This window comes from Schistocerca americana, chromosome X, assembly GCF_021461395.2.
Source record: "Schistocerca americana isolate TAMUIC-IGC-003095 chromosome X, iqSchAmer2.1, whole genome shotgun sequence".
In the NCBI taxonomy this organism is placed as follows: domain Eukaryota; kingdom Metazoa; phylum Arthropoda; class Insecta; order Orthoptera; family Acrididae; genus Schistocerca; species Schistocerca americana.
The window spans coordinates 852,834,144-852,847,486 of NC_060130.1; the positions used below are offsets into that span (position 1 = coordinate 852,834,144).

The window sequence follows — 13,343 nt, forward strand, 5'->3', positions numbered from 1 at the left end:
CAGTGTCTCCCTCCAAGTATGTGGATCTGGTGAGAGAGTTCGCCTGAAGCTATGCAGCCCACATAACTTAATTGTCGTGCATTTCTTTCTTCAAGACTATTTGCAGCCGCATTCTGCAGGGGCAATAAAGACGCTCCTGCAGCGTTTTCGATGGTAAGTGTGTGATCACCCACAATATAGCCCTTAATGGGCTCCTTCCATTGCTCATCTCAGCTCACATGAACCGCTGGCTACGAAGACAACATTCTGGCACAGACAACGAAAGGCAGATCAGCGTAGAGAATTAGTAGAAATCACAGGTGGCTGCTTTCTGTGACAAGGACACAGGAAAGGTTGTACAACGCCACGATAAATGTCTAAGTCGGAGCGGCGACTATTTAGAGAGGTAGCTGGAAGATGTGGCAAACTGTTGCGTATAAAAAATTTTTGGTTTTCACCGTGGTTTTTATTTCGCGACCGATCGGACCTTAGTTTCCGAACAGCCCTGGTACATGAGTACTGTTCACGACAATATTTCATACTGAAGTGAGCCGTGGCTTATAGGGCACATTGGCAATATCAGGTTACTTTCCATTCGGAAAGTGGGTGCACTCAGCGACTGTTATGTGACTTTTTTAGATTTTATTACGCAAATCTGGATTCGCGTAATAAAATCTAAAAAAGGACGACTGACTGCTACACTCTATAATTTACAAGTCACATTCGCAATAATCTCGCAGACGGTTCGTTTGCAAACCCATGTTTATTATGATATACCCTATAACAGAATAGGATGAAGTAGAATTGATTTTTTAATGTCACATGACATGTCACACACAACCATTTGACTGAGAGGTTGGTGGCTCGTCAATGAATACATACCTATGCCTAGTCAGGTATTCATAAAAACAACGTAAACATATGTTAAAAGAAAATCAGCACACACACACACACACACACACACACACACACACACACAGATTCCAACGTAAAAGTCTAAACATGTGTTACATGTCTTCTTCTTCCCTTTTTAAGTATTTTTCAGAGTTTGCTTCTGTAGTTTATAAACATGGATGAACATAAAAAGAACACATACATCTATTAAAATATAAGACACACATACACAGATAAAAGAACGTAAAAATTTTGAATGTCTGCTACTTGTCTTCCTCGTTTAGAAATTCTTTTACGCTTAATAACACTGACTTTTTAACTACTTCTCAGTATTAGATCCTGTAGTTTGTACCATGTAGTCCTTGAAATTGGACCGTATTTTATTCTGCATCTACGTTTACATCTACATTTACATGGATACTCTGCAAATCACACTTAAATGCCTGGCAGAGGGTTCATTGAACCACCTTCACAATAATTCTCCATTATTCCAATCTCGAACAGCACGCGGAAGGAAACGAACATTTATATATTTCCGTGCGAGCTCTGATTTCCCTTATTTTATTATGACGATCGTTTCTCCCTATGTAGATCGGCGTCAACCAAATATTTTCGCATTCGGAGGAGAAAGTTGGTGACTGAAATTTCGTGAGAAGATTCCGCCGCAACGAAAAAGGCCTTTGTTTTAATGTTATCCACCCCAAATCCTGTATCATGTCAGTGCACTCCCTCCCCTATTGCCCGATAATACAGAACTTGCTGCCCTTCTTTGAACTTCCTCGATGTACTCCTTTAACCCCATCTGGTAACGATCCTACACCAAGCAGTAGTACTCTAAAAGATGACGGACAAGCGCAGTGTAGGCGGTCTCCTTAGTAGATCTGTTACATTTTCTAAATGTCCTGCCAATAAAATTCAGTCTCTGGTTCTTTGGTTTGCCTTCCCCACAACATTTTCTATGTATTCTTTCCAATTTAAGTTGTTCGTAATAATAATACCTAGGTATTTAGCTGAATTTACGGTTTTTATATTTGACTGATTTATCGTGTAACCGAGGTTTAACGGATTCCTTCTAGCACTCGTGTGGGTGACCTCACACTTTTCGTTATTTAGGGTTCAAATGAAATGGCTCTGAGCACTATGGGACTTAACGTCTGAGGTCATCAGGCCCCTAGAACTTAGAATTACTTAAACCTAACTAATCTAAGGATATCACACACATCCATGCCCGAGGCAGGATTCGAACCTGCGATAGCAGCGGTCGCGCGGTTCCAGAGTGAAGCGCCTAGAACCGCTCTGCCACCCCGGCCGGCTATTTAGGGTTAATTGCCAATTTTCGTACCATACATATCTTAGTTTTCTAAATCGTTTTGCAATTTGTTTTGATCTTATGATAACTTTAACAGACGATAAACGACAGCATCATCTGCAAACAACCTAAGACGGCTGTTCAGATTGTCTCCTAAATCTTTGCTATAGATAAGGAACAGCAAAGGGCCTATAACACTACCTTGGGGAACGCCAGAAATCACAAATGTTTTACTCGATTACTTTCCATCACTTATTACCTTTCTGACAGGAAATCACGAATCCAGTGACATAACTGAGACGATATTCCATAAGCACGCAAATTGACTACAAACCGCTTGTGTGGTACAGTGTTAAAAGCGTTCTGGAAGTCTAGAAATAAGGAATCAATTAGAAATCCTTTGTCAATAGCACTCAACACTTCGTGTGTGTAAAGAGCTAGTTGTGTTTCACAAGAACGATGTTTTCTAAATCCTTGTTGACTGTGTGTCAATGGACCGTTCTCTTCGAGGTAATTCATAATGTTCGAGCACAATATATGCTCAAAAATCCTACTGCATATCGAAGTTAATGATATGGACCTGTAATTTAGTGGAGTAATCCTACTACCTTTCTTGAATAATGGTGTCACCTGTGCAACTTTCCAGTCTTTGGGTACGGATCTTTCGTCGACCGAGCGGTTGTATACGATTGTTAAGTATGGAGCTATTGCATCAGCGTACTCTGAAAGGAACCTAATTGGTATACAGCCTGGACTAGAAAACTTGCTTTTATTAAATGGTTTAAGTTGCTTCACTACTCCGAGGATATCTACTTCTAAGATACTCATGTTGGCAGATGTTCTTGATTCGAATTCTGGAATATTTACTTCGTCTTTTTTGGTAAAGGAATTTCCGAAGGCAGTGTTTAGTAACTCTGCAGCACTGTCTTCAATATTATCTCTGTTACTAACAGGCAGAGAAGGTACTGATTGTGTCTTGCCGCTAATATGCTTTACATACGACCAGAATCTCTCTGGATTTTACGCCAGGTTTGGAGACAAAGTTTCATTGTGGAAACTATTATAAGCATCTCGCATTGATGTACTCGATAAATTTCCAGCTTCTGTAAAAGATCGCGTATCTTGGTGATTTTACGTTCGTTTAAATTTGGCATGCTTTTTTCGTCGTTTCTGCGAGTGTTCTGACACGTTTTGTGTGCCAAGGAGGATCAGCTCCGTCGTTTGTTAATTTATTTGGTATAACTCTCTCAATTTCTGTCGATACTATTTCTCTGAATTCAAGCCACACCTGGTCTACACCTATATTGTTAATTTGGAAGGAATGTGAAAAGTGAATTTTTATCTACTTTTTTGAATAGGTATATTTTTCGTTTATTGTTGGAGGATTTGGGGGTTACAATATTCAATCTCCGTACGATAACCTTGTGTTTACTAATCCCTGTATCAGTTTTGATGCTTGTTATTGTTAAGTTTATAGATGTAGAATTATTTCTGAGTTTATCTTACATGAGATGTCGTTTAAGTAATATAGCAAGAGTAACGAGTCTAGTATGGATCCACGATGTACACCTTCTTCTATCTTCTTTCAGCTAGAACAAGCTTGCTCACTTTTTTGTAGCTTTCTATTTCTGAAATAGGATGAAAACTAGCTTTAAGATTGTAAGGTGTCAGGCAAATCCAACACCTTCCATGAAAAGCCTGACATGATAAGCAAATCCAGTAGTATTCACATAGCTCCGAATAAATCGTAACATTAAATTAACCTAACCAAAGTAATACGAGTAACGAGTGAGCAAATGGAATACCACAGACTAACACAAGAATGCCTAAATGCATGTAATACCTTCCCACCGTGAGACAGACGCATTTCCGAGGGGAGAAACGAGAACAGAAGCCGAGAGCAGAACCGTGTTCAGCGAGAAGGCCCTACGATAAGGGACGGACACCCACGTCGCCAGCTAACCGCTACGACTACACCACCCGCAAGTTTTTATCGTGAGACTTTTTCGCGTCTCTGTTACGTTAGGACCACCCCCCAGCCCATGTTAAAAGCTAGAGCCCTCCAGAAGAACAGTATAGATCTTACGATAACACAAAAAGTGCTACACCACCCGCAAGTTTTAGCGTGAGACTTTTTCGCATCTCTGTTACGTTAGGACCACCCCCCAGCCCATGTTAAAAGATAGAGCCCTCCAGAAGAACAGTATATATCTTACGATAACACTAAAGGACCACACCAGCTGCAAGTTTTAGCGTGAGACTTTTTCGCGTCTCTGTTACTTTGCAAACTTTAAAAACATTGCCCCACCACGAAAAGTACAACGTTTCTCATTGGATAGACAGAATTTTTGTAGGCGGAGCTTAAGGTTAACATTGAGACCCTGATTGGTCAGATGAAAACACAGCCAGATAGTTTTTTTTTTTAAACCAACTTCGGTAAATTGTAGTAAGGAGAAGTTGAGAGTTGCTTCCGAGAGGGCGAGCTGGACGGAGCTGCGCCGGCCGCCGCCCCCTGACGAACACTGACAAGGTAATGAACGCACGCGATGCTGCATTTTGAGCGCATAAGGCTTCACTCAGAACTGCAGAAGTCTCATCTGTTACATCCCCTTTTTGCGTAATACCAATGTCGATCGTCAATTAAAGCTCATGGTGTTCACATTTGCCACTTGAAGTAAAAATCTGAAACGCGATGATTTTTCTGTTATATAGTTATTGAGAAGCCGCATCAGCCACTGTAATTTACGACAAGTTAGATAAGTAATTAAAGATAATTGAGGGTCACTGTAGACCATGTTGATAATTTGCTTTTTTGTGAAACTTAATTTAAACCTAGATTATAGATGTGATATGGCATAGGTCATCCTTCGTTCCATTGTAGAACTTGGAAACCCATTCAGGGAATATTCGTTCACATTTCTGTTGAACGCAGTTGGTTTTTACCATCCTGTATTAAAACATTTCCTTTTATCAATTGTGCAATTTATAAACGATGTTTTGTGAGTAGAATAAAATTTCCAATGGTAAACTTAACTGCTTTTTCGACGTTATTTTACCAGCTAACTAAAAATAGGAAAGCCTTGAACCCCTTCCACTAAATTTAGTTAGTATTAAGATTCTTTTACAGGGAGTGCAGTGGAGCTGACGCTGAAATCATTAAGTATTTGGTTATATCATCGCTAGTCTCATTGAACTCTTCTGAATTCTACATGTGGTCTGACGTCTCCTTACCAGCAACAGGTCCCAGGTTCAAACTAGTCAATTCCCTAAAAAACACGCTCAGAGCGTCGTTGCGCGAAAGTGGTAGCGAGACACGATATAGAACAAACAGACACCACACAGAATGTTAGAAATGATGGTGGACATGTTGAGCATTTCCAGTAAAGAACACCATCTTTCCTTTGTCTTACTTTGTTATGCTAATTATTACTATTCTGATCAGATGAAGCGCCACCTGTCGGACAATTTTTGAACGTTTGTATTTTTTTGGTTTCAATAAAACCCCATGTCATTCCAAGCATGTGTGTCAATTTGTACCTCTCTATCTACATTATTCCGTGATTTATTTGGATTTCAAATTTATACTGACGTTTTGATCACCCGATATATGCAAAATATATTTGACATGGATGTACGTGGGGAAAGCCATGGGTAAAAAGCTCATCTTAAGCACCACGCAGAATGTTTAGAAGATGTCCCATGCAAGCAATAAACAGTTGTTTTTTGAAGCGGCAGCTTATGGCTTACCGTATCAAATGCTTTAGTGGACGTCGCAAAAGACACTAGATACGTACAACTTTTTATCAAACATTTGCATATTTTAGTGATTAGTTTTTTAGCTGGGCACACAGTAAATCCGTACTGATTATTCCTAATGAATTTACGAGATTTGTTACACTTTTCTAATTGATTACACTCTGTTCACTCAGATATCTTCGAAACAATTGATAACATTGGTACTGGGCGGAAAATTTATCTCATCTTGTCTGCCCCTTTTGTGGATAGGTCGAATTCGTGTCTATTTCTGATATTACACATGAGCTAAGTTTAAAGTTTGCACAACTCTATACATTCGCACACTCATAAAATGAATGTGGTTGAGCCTGAATACTCATCGTGATGTTGTTGATGTCTGAGAAATGACTGTACAGTATATGATTTGGGAATTGTCAGTTGCCAACATCAAATAAATAAATAAATAAATAAATCGTAACACGGAACGGAAACCCACAATTGTGAGTGTTCAGAAGACTGGTACACGACATTTCTCATTTCAGTGCAATATCGATATATATATCATTGTAGTCGAACAGTACGCTTGTATTATCTGGATGCGCGATATCGGATCTTCGAAGCTTCGCACGCTAACCGAGCTGCCGTAACAGTGACACGAAACATGCAAACGTGGGCTCGTGGAAGTCGTAAGTCACGCAAACCAACTACTGTTTCACTATAGATATACGGTGTCGCTATGTCTCCTTCAATCGGTGAGGTCCTGCAGCCCCTGAGGTTCTATTCATTAGGAATGAATCATTCGTTGTAGTTTAAATGGATGCCAGTTCCCGAATCGTTTATTTTTCAGCACTTGGCAGCGTTTCGCATATTATGAATCCTACCGCTGCGTTAAAGGCGATGTCATTCTCAGGAGAACGAAGCAAAATTATTCGAGGCATATAATCGAATACTATGCAATGTGCTCAATAACACATACTATGATTTTTGTGCTGTTATTTACTCCGACCGCCTCTCTCTCTTGATAAAAACATAAAAACGCGCAACGGCGTATCAAAGAGATTTTGGAGACCTTTTCTTGTTGCCTTCTGCCTCGATATGCTGCAGCAGAAAAAAGTTCCGTGGTCACACCATTCAATATGTGATGTCTTTCTTTCTTCAGCAAGATTGCCAGCTTTACTACTCCGTGAGATGTTATCACATGTAATGGGGTAACGTCTTCCTCACTGTGAAGCTCCTGTAAAAACACGAATCGGTCGAACTGTGCAGATGTCTGAAAATTTGTGGATGTGACTCAGGAAATTATTCAGAACAATTCATTCTTCGCATCTGGGCAACACAATTGTTTCTGCTTGAAGAACGGCTACTCTTTTTTTCTTTTTGACAGGGCTGTGGTTCGTCACGGACTGTACGTGGACAATAAAGGACAAATTATTACCTTTTGTAACGTCATGAGGGTGTTCGAAAACGTTTAAGGAACTGATGCATTTGTTGTTGTTCAAATGTGTGTGAAATCTTATGGGACTTAACTGCTAAGGTCATCAGTCCCTAAGCTTACACACTACTTAAGCTAAATTACCCTAAGGACAAACACACACACCCATGCCCGAGGGAGGACTCGAACCTCCGCCGGGACCAGCCGCACAGTCCGTGACTGCAGCGCCTTAGACCGCTCGGCTAATTCCGTGCGGCGCATTTGTTGCCAACTGTGTTTTACTTGATCAGTGCTTATGAAATGGAAAATTCATTTGAGAGGCTCTTCTGGATTCCCATTTGTTGTACTGTGGTCAGCAGTTCGAAGAATGGTTTGATGTAGCTCTCCACCGTAGTCTATCCTGTGCAAGTCTCATCTCCGTATAATTACTCCAACTGACATCCATTTGAACCTGCTTATTGTTTTGGAGCATTAGCCTTCCTCTACAGTTTTTATCACCCGCATTTCCCTGCATTACCTAACTGGCTTTCACTGATGTCTCAAGACGTGGCCATATTTTTAGCCAGGTTATGACATAAAGATCTTTTCTCCCTAACTCGATTCAGTATCTCTTTATGGGTAACCTATTATCTAGTTTTCATCATTGTTATGTAACAGTACACTTCAAAAACTTCTATGTACTTCTTACTTGTGCTGCTTATCCTACGTATCCAAATTCCGTACAAAGCTACTTTCCTGACAAATGTGTTCAGACAAGAGTCTCTGAAACCTAAATTTATATTTGACGTGAACTTAAACGCTGTGGCCAAAAGCCACGGGTCGAGTTGTCCCATTTAAAGATGTGCCGATTATGACCGCGAATGTTGTCCCCAGATGCGGTGTGTGGCTCGAGTTTACTACCCAACCACGATATTTTGGACTTGGCGACCCGCGGCCGTTATCCGAAAGATGTGGTGACGTGACAGTAAACTAGCACGGTCGTGACTAACGAAAACGCATCGCATTGTCAATGCTTTCAAGTCAGTTGTGAAGTGGCTCGTGTGTCTTCGTGAAATATCGTCCGTAGTGCAGCACGGTGGTATCTCTAATCGTGAATATCACTGAGAGTGGAAAACATTCGAACTTGAACAATATTTCCAGGAAGAAAAAAGGTAATGATACCTCTACAGAAGGTAATCTAGCGGGCAGTGAGAAGAAGTCAGGAAGAACAGTAGAATCCATTTTTAAAGGCTTTAAGAAAGCAGAAGAAATTTGTGAAAAAACCGTTGAAGTGGGGGAAGAAAACATTACGGATAATTTTGAAAGAGAGAGGAGTCATTTTCAAAAAACGTAAAAAAAGGAGAACTGTCCTAAAAGAACGCTCCGACATTTTTGCAAAGCTCACGGAATGCTTGACAGCAGCCAGAAATACTGAAAAAGGACCTAATACATCAGTGGCATTTAGGGATGAAACGTGGCTGCATACGCATTATACGACGGCAAAGTGGTGTCAGCATGAAGAAGTTTCGTGTGAAATGGCTGACAGCAGTGCAGGCCAGAAAGCTATTGTTGTCCAAGCTGAGGAGCAATGGATTCCGCAGAGGGAGCAAAGTTAATTTATGATTCGAAATCTAAATCCCATGATTATCACAATGATGTAAATGGGGGTAATTATCGCAGATGGTTAGAAGAGAAACTGATTCCTAATATCCCAGCTGGTAGTACTGTTGTTCTTTGTAATGCATCATATCATGTTGTTCAGACAAATAATGCTCCCACTATAGTAACTCGCAAAAGGACGCAACTGAATGGCTCATTCAGAACAAAATCGGTTTTGAACCGAGCTTAACAAGGAATCTACTTTTACAAATTGTGCATTACAATAAGCCAAAGCCTATTTTTAAAGCAAATGCCGTTTTAAAGTATAAGGCATATACTGTTCTCTGGCTCTCGTGATTTCACTGTGATTGAAACCTAGTAGAGCTAATGTGGTATACAATGAAACAAAAAGTGCAGAAAAAAAACGTTTCTTCCATTAATTTACCTACTACAAAATAAAAAACGAAGATTCTTTGTCTGAGATTGCTCAATATTATTGGTTAAAAGCTTACGAACATGTAAAAGGAAATTAAATGAATATTGGCGCAGAGATGGGTTACTAGAAGAAGCTGTAGAGAATATAATAATCAATGTTGGTCTGAGTCAAGATGAATATGCAGCACTTGACGACGACAGTGATTTGGGAACGGATTCCAGTGGAACAGATACAGCAGATGAAGAACTTGGCGTCTCTCCCTTGTGCAATGGACCATTCACTTCATGACTCTAGCCACCGAGGTTAGCGTAGTTTTCATTGTGTTACTGAAATTGTACCGCCTTGCTTCCTTGCTTCGCTCCGGAACTCCGATTACGCATTGACTCATGATACCGAAGCGGCCCCGCTTCCAGGTGCAATAATATTTTGGACGACTAATAGACAGGGTGACTGAGCAGTCCGTTACAGAGAGATGTGTTGTCAACATGGCGGCACGTCGCGAGTTTATCGACATTGAACGTGCGATGATAACCGGTACAAAGCGCATGGGTTAATTCAGGTTTCCGGTTCGTTAGTGTTTAAAGTGGGTCTTCAGCACGGTAGCACCGCTCTGGCCGCAGGTTCGAATCCTGCCTCGGGCATGGATGTGTGTGATGTCCTTAGGTTAGCTAGGTTTAAGTAGTTCTAAGTTCTAGGGGACTAATGACCTCAGATGTTAAGTGTTATATTGCTAGAGAAGGCCGAAATGCACGCTATAAGCTCACGCAGGATGGCGTCAGGTCTGAAACAGGATACGTAATTTTTTTTTGGTAGGGTTTAAGGGCGCTCAACTGCTGAGGTCATTAGCGCCCAGTCACTGGTGTTAGAGCACAAGGAACCTGCTAAAACTCAAGGGGATGGGGGGACATCAAAAGGACCTGACAAAGATGCAGATGAAATAAGTAAAAAGGTTAAATGTCTTTGGTCAAGCCAGTTAAAGTTATAAAACGCAGAAGACGAGCAGCTGCTCGAGCGTCATCAGCTAAAACATCCGGTAAGGTAGATGGCAGGGACAGGACAACACGAAATTGACTAAAACGGGGACACGACAATAAAACATGGCGCACCGTTAATGCCTGACCACAAGGGCACTGCGGGGCCGGGTCACCAGAGAGCAGGTAGCGGTGGCTAAACCGGCAATGCCCAATCCGCAACCTGGTCAGAAGGACCTCCTCGCGCCGAGATGGTCGGGAGGAAGTTGTCCAAGCAGTTGGGAGCGGTTTTACTGCCTGGAGCTTGTTTCCTTGGAGGGATGACCAAGCATCCCACCACAAGGACACAAGCCTCTTACATACATCCCCACAAACGTCAGATGACGGGACACAATGGGAGGCTGGCCGAGGCTGGAGGACTGCAGCCTTGGCTGCAGCATCCGCAGCCTCATTCCCAGGCACTCCTACATGTCCGGGAACCCACAGAAAGCTGACAGAACCGCCATTATCAGCGAAAGAATGGAGGGACTGCTGTATTCGTTGAATCAAGGGATGGACCGGATAGGGAGCCCCAAGGCTCTGAAGAGCACTGAGTGAGTCAGTGCAGAGTACATACGATGAATGGCGGTGGCGGCGGGCATACTGAATGGCCTGATGGAGAGCAAAAAGCTCGGCCGTAAAGCTGGAACATTGGTCAAGGAGCCGGTATTTAAAGGTGGCGGTCCCGACGACAAAGGCACAGCCGACACCATCGTCAGTTTTGGAGCCATCGGTGTAAATAAAGGTGTGACCAGCAAGTCGAGCACGAAGTTCGACAAACCGTGAGCAATACACTGCAGCCGGAGTACCCTCCTTCGGGAGTGAGCTGAGGTCGAGATAAATACGAACCGGAGCCTGGAGCCAAGGTGGTGTCGGGCTCTCACCCTCTCTGAAGGTGGTAGGGAGGGCAAAATCCAATTGTCGAAGCAGGCGACGGAAGCGGACTCCGGGGGGCAGCAGGGCAGACACATACAACCCGTACTGACGGTCGAGAGAATCGGCGAAGAAGGACTTGTAAGAGGGGTGTTCGGGCATAGACAACAGCCGGCAGGCATACCGACACAGCAGTATGTCGCGCCGGTAGGTGAATGGTAACTCGGCAGCTTCAGCGTAAAGACTCTCGACAGGACTAGTGTAGAAGGCTCCGGTCGCAAGACGTATCCCCCGATGGTGGATGGAGTTGAGCCGGCGTAAGAGGGATGGCCGAGCGGACGAGTAGACGAAGCTCCCATAATCCAGCTTCGATCGGACTATGGACCGATACAAGCGAAGCAGGACAGTGCGATCCGCTCCCCAAGATGAACCGCTAAGAACTCTGAGGACATTAAGGGAACGTGTACAACGGGCCGCCAAATAAGAGACATGTGGAGACCAACACAGTTTCCGGTCCAACGTGAGCCCTAGAAACTTAGTTGTGTCCACGAATGGGAGAACAACGGGACCGAGATGTAAGGATGGCGGAAGGAACGCTTTATATCGCCAAAAGTTGATACAAACCGTCTTCTCTTCAGAGAACCGGAAGCCATTTGCCACGCTCCATGAGTAGAGGCTGTCTAGACAACGCTGGAGGCAGCGCTCCAGGAGGCATGTTCTCTGGGCACTGCAGTAGATCGCGAAGTCATCGACAAAGAGAGAGCCTGAGACATTAGGTGGAATGCAATCCATAATTGGATTGATCGCGATGGCAAAAAGGGCTACGCTCAAGACGGAGCCCTGAGGCACTCCGTTCTCCTGGAGGAAGACGTCGGACAATACGGAACCCACACGTACCCTAAACTTTCGATCCGTTAAAAAGGAATCAATAAAAAGGGGCAGACGACCGCGTAGGCCCCACTTGTGCATAGTGTGGAGGATACCTCCTCTCCAACAGGTATCATAAGCCTTCTCCAAGTCGAAGAACACGGCTACCGTTTGGCGCCTTCGCAAAAAGTTGTTCATGATGAATGTCGACAAGGTCACAAGGTGGTCAACAGCGGAGCGGCGGCGACGAATGCCGCATTGGACATTAGTAAGTAGTCGTCGAGATTCAAGAATCCAAACTAACCGAGCATTAACCATGCGCTCCATCACCTTACAGACACAGCTTGTAAGAGAAATGGGGCGGTAACTAGAAGGAAGGTGTCTATCCTTCCCGGGTTTGGGTATAGGAACAACCACGGCGTCACGCCAACGCATGGGGACCTGACCTTCGGTCCAGACGCGATTGTAGGTACGAAGAAGGAAGCTTTTGCCCGCCGGAGAAAGGTGTGCCAGCATCTGAACGTGAATGGCATCTGGCCCCGGAGCAGAGGACCGGGACAGTGCAAGCGCACGTTCGAGTTCCCGCATAGTAAAGGGGGCATTGTAAGTTTCCAGATTCAGCGAGTGGAAGGAAGGTCGCCGAGCCTCGTCTGCCTCTTTCCTGGGAAGGAAGGCAGGATGGTAATGGGCGGAGCTTGAAACCTCCGCGAAAAAGCGGCCAAAGGCGTTGGAGACAGCCACAGGATCAACAAGGACCTCATTACCTGAGGTCAGGCCAGGTACTGAGGAGTGGGCCTTAATGCCCGACAGCCAGCGCAGGCTACCCCAAACAACGGAAGAGGGAGTAAAACTGTTAAAGGAGCTCGTGAAAGAGGCCCAGCAAGCTTTTTTGCTGTCTTTGATGACTCTACGGCATTGCGCTCGGAGTCGTTTGTATTCAATACAATTCGCCAACGTAGGATGGCGGCGAAAGGTGCGTAAAGCACGTCGTCGAGCACGGATAGCGTCCCTACAAGCCTCGTTCCACCAGGGGACGGAAACGCGACGTGAAGAAGAAGTAATACGAGGTATGGAACGTTCGGCAGCATGGATAATAACAGCCGTGAGGTATTCGACCTGACTGTCACAACTGGAAAAATCGTGGTCCGGAAAGGTCGCCAGGGAGGAGTAAAGTCCCCAGTCAGCTTTCAGTATGTTCCAGCGCGAAGGACGTGGGGATGGGGTGTGGTG

At 43.8% G+C, this 13,343-nt stretch overlaps 1 protein-coding gene across 1 annotated transcript in view; it reads right to left on the reverse strand.

Moving 5' to 3' along the window:
* Positions 1-13,343, reverse strand: part of LOC124555645 — a 268,625-nt gene that overhangs the window by 43,826 nt on the left and 211,456 nt on the right. The window lies entirely within an intron of this gene.